A 7,505-nucleotide genomic window follows, 5' to 3' on the forward strand; every position below is an offset into this window, starting at 1 on the left:
TCAGACATCTATAGTAAGTGCATTTTTCCTTTAAATACATTTCATTTAAACACGTGTTTCCCTTTAAATATACACTGAGCCTGTGCCCTGCACAGGCTCCACATACCCAGGCACTGTAGTGCCTCATAGCACAATATATATATTACATTTGTAAACATTTTAAACACCTGGCGCCTAGCGCCCTATACATTTAAAATTGGCGCCAAGCGCCCATTGTCCCCATAATGGCGCCGGGCACTAGGGGTTAACCCCTTCAGTGCCATGGCCGCCATTACACGTGTGGCTGGTTAGTCTCCCCGGTCACACTCCCCCCCCCCCCCCCAATTCAAGCGGGAAACCAGCAAGTCATGTCCCAACGATATGGCTCCTGGTCCTGCAGTCCCTTGTGTTGAAGGGGACGCTACCTAGGGGGTGTAGGCTTCGGCCTAGACAGTTCATCCATAGTGTAGCGGGGCTCTCTTCGTGGTTGCACAATGTTCAAATAGTCCACCTGAAGTCCATGTTCAAGGCTCCACCACAAAAGTCTGTCCAATTTCCCCAAGGTAGGTTGCAGCCACCTAACAGGTGGGTGGTAAGTCACCACGGTGGAGGGCCAGTTACACACAAGTGCCACCCAAGGTGTCCCAATTGTGGCATACCCCACCTCCCACAATAGCAGTATTCTGCTCAAACAGGCCACAGGGTGCTCCTGCCCATATGGCTCTTCCTGGCTCAGTACTGCTCCCAGTCCGTGCAGTGGCGCAGTAGTTCGTAAAACACAGTCCTGGTCAAGAATGTGCGCCATCAGCACTGGAGCGGGTACCAGAGCCTCCTTCAATGACTGGAATGCCAACTGGAAAGCGGGTGCAAAGTCCACTGACTTGGGAATGCCCCTCCTAGCCATCTCTGTAAAGGGGTTCACTACAGGACTAAAGTCAATGACAACGTGTCCGTAGGGCCTTACAGGTTCTAAGGTCAGTACCTGTCTGGGTGATGTGGGTCGGGGACAGCCTCTGATTGCCTCCACCCCCTCTGGTTTGGGCCTACCCCTGTCTCCTCCCACATGGTGCCCCAGGCACTGCACCTCCGTCATACCTATCTGGCAACTGTCTGCCCTAACTGTCAGACCTGCCCTCCAATCCTCCTCCGTCGACCTATGACTCGGGAAACCTACCCTGTCACCTAGGCCTACTCCTTTCTCCTCGTCCGCTACCTGTGCCACAGTGATGGCGGCCAGACCACCAGCCTCTGGATCCTGTGTGGCATCCACTACAGGGAGGCTGCGTGTCTTCCCCGATCTACTGAGCACAGGCAAGGGACCTGCTATGTCCACAGCAACTTGCTGCAAGGGTTCTCCTATGGGCAGAGACCCAGAGACAACACAACCGCTGGAGTGCCCCAGCTGCCAACGCATGGCACCAGCCTTACAGTTGGTCTGGGCGTCATCCAACATTCCAGACCCGGGTAAGCTCTGTGTCAGGCACTTCAAGGTACCGTCTATCTCTGAGTGGCTGTCCAAAGGGGTTTCACTGGCAACCGACACCGGTTGCGCAGGAAAGTGTCCTGGGGGGACCAGTTGGACACATTCCCTATCTGGTCTATCCCCTCCCACTTTCCTGTCTACCCTGTACCTTAACCCTTCCCGCCAGGTCAAACTTCCTGCCCCAACCCTGTCAAGGCCGCTGCCAGAGTGGCGCCTCATGCCTTTCAGGGATGGGTCAGAGAGTTGAGCCTCCCTAAACTCCTGCCTGCGGCCCTCAATCTCTCCTAAATTGGGACACACTACAGGGGGATCTAGGTGGGGACTACTAGGGTCAGTCTGGTAGGGGTCAGTCATGGAAAAGTCAGTGTGGTTTCTCATACTCACCGCTGGAGTTGGCAAACCACTTGGGTCAGGAGCATCATTGGGCACCCCCACAGGATCAAACGAGCTGGAACCAACATCCTCTGCATTGCTAGGGGACGTAGGCATACCAGAGGCAAAAGGCATGCAGGGTTGATGTGCCGATCTAGCCGCTGTAATCTTTTCCTCTGGGCTGGTTGATGCTGTGGTTGGCTGTGCTGGCAGTTGTCTAGCAGCTGTAGTCTTTTCCTCTGGGCTGGGCTGTGCTGGAGCAGCTGATGTCATCGGTGGTTGTGGAACTTGACTCCGGGGAATGGCACCAACAAACGTAGTGACGATCCCACCACTCAGATCATTTCCTAGGACCACATCAGTTGGGAGACCATCCATGACGGCAACTTCTCGCAACTCTGGTCCAGCTCCCCAGTCCAGGTAGACTCTTGCCATGGGAACCGCTTTCTCCATTCCATCTGCCAGGGTGACCTTGGCAGTGTGACCCTGCAATACTGCAGCAGGATCTATAAGGTGGGGGCTCACCACAGTGATTGAGGCCCCAGAGTCTCTTAGGCCTTCCCCCTGCAGGGGTCCCACATGGACCGGCTGCAGGTGCCTCCACATATTGTGTAGGGGCTGTTTGGCCATGCAGGTGACTCTCTCCGCAGAGTGCACCTGTTTCCCGCCACACTCCATCGGACTGACTGGAGGGGGAACAGTCTCTGTAGGCTTATCTCCACTCGTCAAACAAGCAAGCCGGGCTCCAGAACTCGGATTTGGGGCACGAGTCTGGGGTGCTTGGGATGCAGGACAGTTCATTCTCAGATGTCCGATTTTCCCACAGCCGTAGCACTTCTTCTCCAGTCGTGGCACCGATGATCTCTGATCAGTTGCAGGGACGCTGCGGTGCGGTTGCTGGCCAAGAGCACCCGGGTTGGAAGATGCTTGTCTTTGGTGGTGATGAGCTGAAGAGGGGTGTCCCCCTGGTGGTACAGTCTTTTGGAGATGGCTGCTGGCTGGCACTTCTGCCCGTGTGGCCGAATTGCCACATACTTGTCTGCTAACTGGGCAGCCATCTTTAAGCTGGGTGGCTCCCGGTCTAGCACCCACTCCTTCACTTCTGGGGCGCACCTGCGATAGAACTGCTCCCTGCAGATCAGGTCGATCAGTGCGTCCCATGTAGTGGCTTCAGAATCCTTCACCCACTTCACCATGTACTGCCGCAGCTGGGTGGCGAACTGCCCATGGGTGCTGCTAGGATTCTTGGGCAAGTCTCTGAACTTCTTCCTGTAAGACTCTGGAGTGATGAAGAATCGCTGGAGGAGGGCCTTTGCGACTTCGTCGTAATCTCCACAGTCCTCCGTGGCCACTCCTCGATAGGCCTCCAATGCCTCTCCATGCAGAGTGGGCACAAGGTGTCTCACCCACTCCGACTTGGGTAAATCTTTCAAAAACTTGTAAATGTCCATCAATTTCCCCATCACTGTCTGCAAACTTGGCAAACTGAATGCATCCTGATCTGTGTACAGCAGCTGACAACGGCTCCCGGGCTACCACGGTCTGTGGCGCCCGCTCATCACGCCACATCTGGATGATGATCAAGCGCTCTTGCTCCGTTGCCCTTTCCCCAATTCCGCTAGCCGATCTGCTAGGCTATCCGTGTGGCCCCCCCTGGGACGTTGGGATCCTGGCCCTGCTAGGGATTGCAGGGAAATATGGCTGCTGCTAGAAGGGGCGGGGCTTGTGGGTCTCACCGGTTCCGTACGAAGGTCCACTGGTGGGACGTCCTCTGCGATGCTGACACCGTCAGTGCTCTTCACCTCCGCCCGATGGGACTTTTCCAAACTCATGAGCGCCGCCTTCATGACTCTTCTGGACGTGTTGAAAGGGATATCCACACCCTTCTCCTGGCACACGATCTCCAGATCGCCCTTAGACGTTCCGCTGCAGTCCGCCATCTTGTGCGTTCTCCTGCGCTGCAGTTACTCCTCTCCTGAGTTACTCGGCTTCTCCAATCGGGTGACCGAAAAGCCGCCTGGGATTATCCCACCGCTTCCACCAATTTCTGTGACCGAACGCCTTTCGTTCGCGTTCCCAGTGCACAGAATGGAAGGTTAGGTCACACGGGACCTGACCACATAGGGGATTCCCGCTTACCGTCAGTAACCGCCTGTTACTGACTCCACCCACTGCGCTGTGGGCGGGTTTATGCTGCCACCACCAAACTCCTAAGCTGCCGTGGCGTTTGGAACCACGGTTCTGCTCTGTATGTGCCGACACGCTGCCTTACCACATCTGTGTGGTATTGACGAATCCCCACTAGTCACCTGACTAGGCCGCTACCGGTAGCTGGCGGAAGGCGGAACTTGGAGACGTTAGGTGCTTCCCTGGACAGCCGGAGGACGGGGCTATGTTTGGCATAACCCTGTAGGTCACAAGATGACGCGGTCTTCTTGAGGCAAATGGTATTTATTTGCAATAGTTCTAAAGAGAACTCTTCCCTATTGCTAGGGGAAACAGCATACAGTAAGATGTTCACAGCAGAAAGTAGTTGGTATAATACCCTCTGGATGCACGCAGGCCTCCTTTTTATGTCAATTTTCCACACAGTACCACAGGGGGTCATGTCCTCCCTGAGCCCTTTCTATCCAATCAGGATATCTTACAAAATACCAATAAATAAATTACATTTCAAAAGGAGATAAGAGCAATAAAACAATATCCTCCTTCCTGTCACGCAGACAACGTTTGGTATCAGTTTAACATTCACTATTGATAAATTTATCACATAGCTTCAAAATACAAATGTTTCTGTCTCATTCACATCTCCAGGCAAACCTAGTGTTTGGGATTACAACAGGAAAGGCTGCAACACAACAGTCTTCCTTCCTGCATCTGCCATTCAGGGTTCGTATATCAATGAAATCAGCTACATAAAACATGGTTCCAATCCCAGAACTACTTTACATATGGGATAAGGAGATCCCCCGTGATTAGCATCTCTCTCTAAGGAACTTACACATCAAAAGGTATTGTCATTCACACCTCTCTGCTAGGACAGGGCCATTAGCATGCCACTTCCTACTGACAGGAGATGATTATTCAGACATCTATAGTAAGTGCATTTTTCCTTTAAATACATTTCATTTAAACATGTGTTTCCCTTTAAATATACACTGAGCCTGTGCCCTGCACAGGCTCCACATACCCAGGCACTGTAGTGCCTCATAGCACAATATATATATATATATATATATATATATATATATATATATATTACATTTGTAAACATTTTAAACACCTGGCGCCTAGCGCCCTATACATTTAAAATTGGCGCCAAGCGCCCATTGTCCCCATAATGGCGCCGGGCACTAGCGGTTAACCCCTGCAGTGCCATGGCCGCCATTACACATGTAGCTGGTTAGTCTCTCCGGTCACATCCCCCATGTGCACTGCGGGGGGGGGACAGATATAACATATGCAGAGAGAGTAATGGGCCCTACACATTGGCCGAGCTGCCCGACGGCAGATACGGCCGACTGGCGACCCGGCGGCGGAGGTGCAGTGACGGGGGGAGTGAAGTTTCTTCACTCCCCCCATCACCCGGCTATATTGAAGTGCAGGCAAATATGGACGAGATCGTCCATATTGGCCTGCATGTACAGCCGACGGGGGACCAGCGATGAACGAGCGCAGGGCCGCGCATCGTTCATCGCTGGTGCCTCCACACTCAAAGATATGAATGGTATCTCGTTCATTTATGAACGAGATCGTTCATATCTTTGACTGATGTCGGCCAGTGTGTAGGGCCTATTAGATTTGGGTGGGGTGTGTTCAAACTGAATTGAAATCTAAATTGCATTGTAAAAATAAAGCAGTCTGTATTTACCCTGCACAGAAACAATATAACCCACCAAAATCAAACTCTCTCTGCAAATGTTTTATCTGCCCCCCCCCCCCCCCCCCCCCCTTCCTGCAGTGCACATGGTTTTGCCCATTAGCTATCAAATTTGCTGCTGCAATCAGATCTGAATTAGGGGGTCATTCCGAGTTGATCGCTCGCTAGCTACTTTTTGCAGCGCTGCAAACAGATAGTCGCCGCCTTTAGGGGAGTGTATTTTTGCTTTGCAAGTGTGGGAACACCTGTGCAGCCGAGCTCTGCAAAAACATTTTGTGCAGTTTCTGAATAGGTCTGAACTTACTCAGCCCTTGCAATCACTTCAGCCTGTCTGGTTCGGAATTGACGTCAGACACCCGCCCTGCAAACGCTTGGACACTAGACAGATAATTGAAAGCGCTGTCCAATTTTAAGGAATATTTTATTTCAAATATTAAAAATCAGCAAAACTATATGCATTCACATTTAATATCAATCCTACGGGTCTCTATATATAAGAGATCCAACTATAACCAGTGGACATCATAGTATTCCAAAAACTACTTCTGTCTTTGTAATGCTTAGTTGCAACACAACTGTGCACAGTGGATACAATTTCAATACAACAAATGCACCTTATTATAAAGCAACAATTGTATCAATAGCTAAAATAGGTGGTTGTTATAAGTATTCTCCCACAATTGGCATCAAATAAAACAATCAACAGCCTTTCAATGTTAAAAGCGACCTCCTAAGGGTTATATAATTAGTAAATCACAGTCCCAAGCATATCTGGAGAGATATAATAATTTAATATTTGCTTGAATCCTCCTGCTGGGATAGTGGTATAACTCTAGGTTAAATGGCAATATCACTGGAGATTGAGCCCGCTATATTTGTGGATGGAGCAGTACACCCTGCCAGTCAATTGATCTCCTCACCGGGAATGCTCAAACCGGATAATTGAGATGGTTTCTCACGGGCATCCCCGTCTGATAATGAACTCTTGACGCGTTTCTCAGCCAAATATCAACGGCTGTTTCTTCTGAGGAAACAACCGTTGATATTTGGCTGAGAAACGCGTCAAGAATTGCTCCTAAACAGCGTGGACACTAGTATTTGGAAGCGGCACAGAAGTCTCCATTGCAGGTGACGCTCCTGCCATTACAAGTGGACCAGATACAGAGAGCCCAGCCGAGAGTACAGTCGCCTGCCCCGAGGGCTTAACACAGCCATTACAGCTAACGCTGGTAGTGTGATCTGGACATCGGGAGGTGGGCCATTAGATCTCAAACGGCAGCAAGGTGTCTCACGGGACGGAGACAAACGCCTGGCAGGAGGCTCAGCAGCAGATAACATCCTGCCGGACATCGTAAGGCGGCCGTCTGATCATCAACGGCAGTGAGGCGGCAGAGTGCTGCACAGGACAGAGATAAACGCCTGGCAGGAGACGCAGCCGCTGGTATTATTGGTGAGATACAGCTATTTACAATCCTTATACAGCCTGATTGATTAGCTATATTTCTACTGGGTAGCACGCTAATTTAATATCAACAAACAGGAGCCTAATCACTCATGCTAGTTTAATTATCAGACGGGGACGCCCGTGAGAAACCATCTCAATTATCCGGTTTGAGCATTCCCGGTGAGGAGATCAATTGACTGGCAGGGTGTACTGCTCCATCCACAAATATAGCGGGCTCAATCTCCAGTGATATTGCCATTTAACCTAGAGTTATACCACTATCCCAGCAGGAGGATTCAAGCAAATATTAAATTATTATATCTCTCCAGAGATGCTTGGGACTGTGA

Source organism: Pseudophryne corroboree, chromosome 3 (assembly GCF_028390025.1).
Source record: "Pseudophryne corroboree isolate aPseCor3 chromosome 3, aPseCor3.hap2, whole genome shotgun sequence".
Classification (NCBI taxonomy): domain Eukaryota; kingdom Metazoa; phylum Chordata; class Amphibia; order Anura; family Myobatrachidae; genus Pseudophryne; species Pseudophryne corroboree.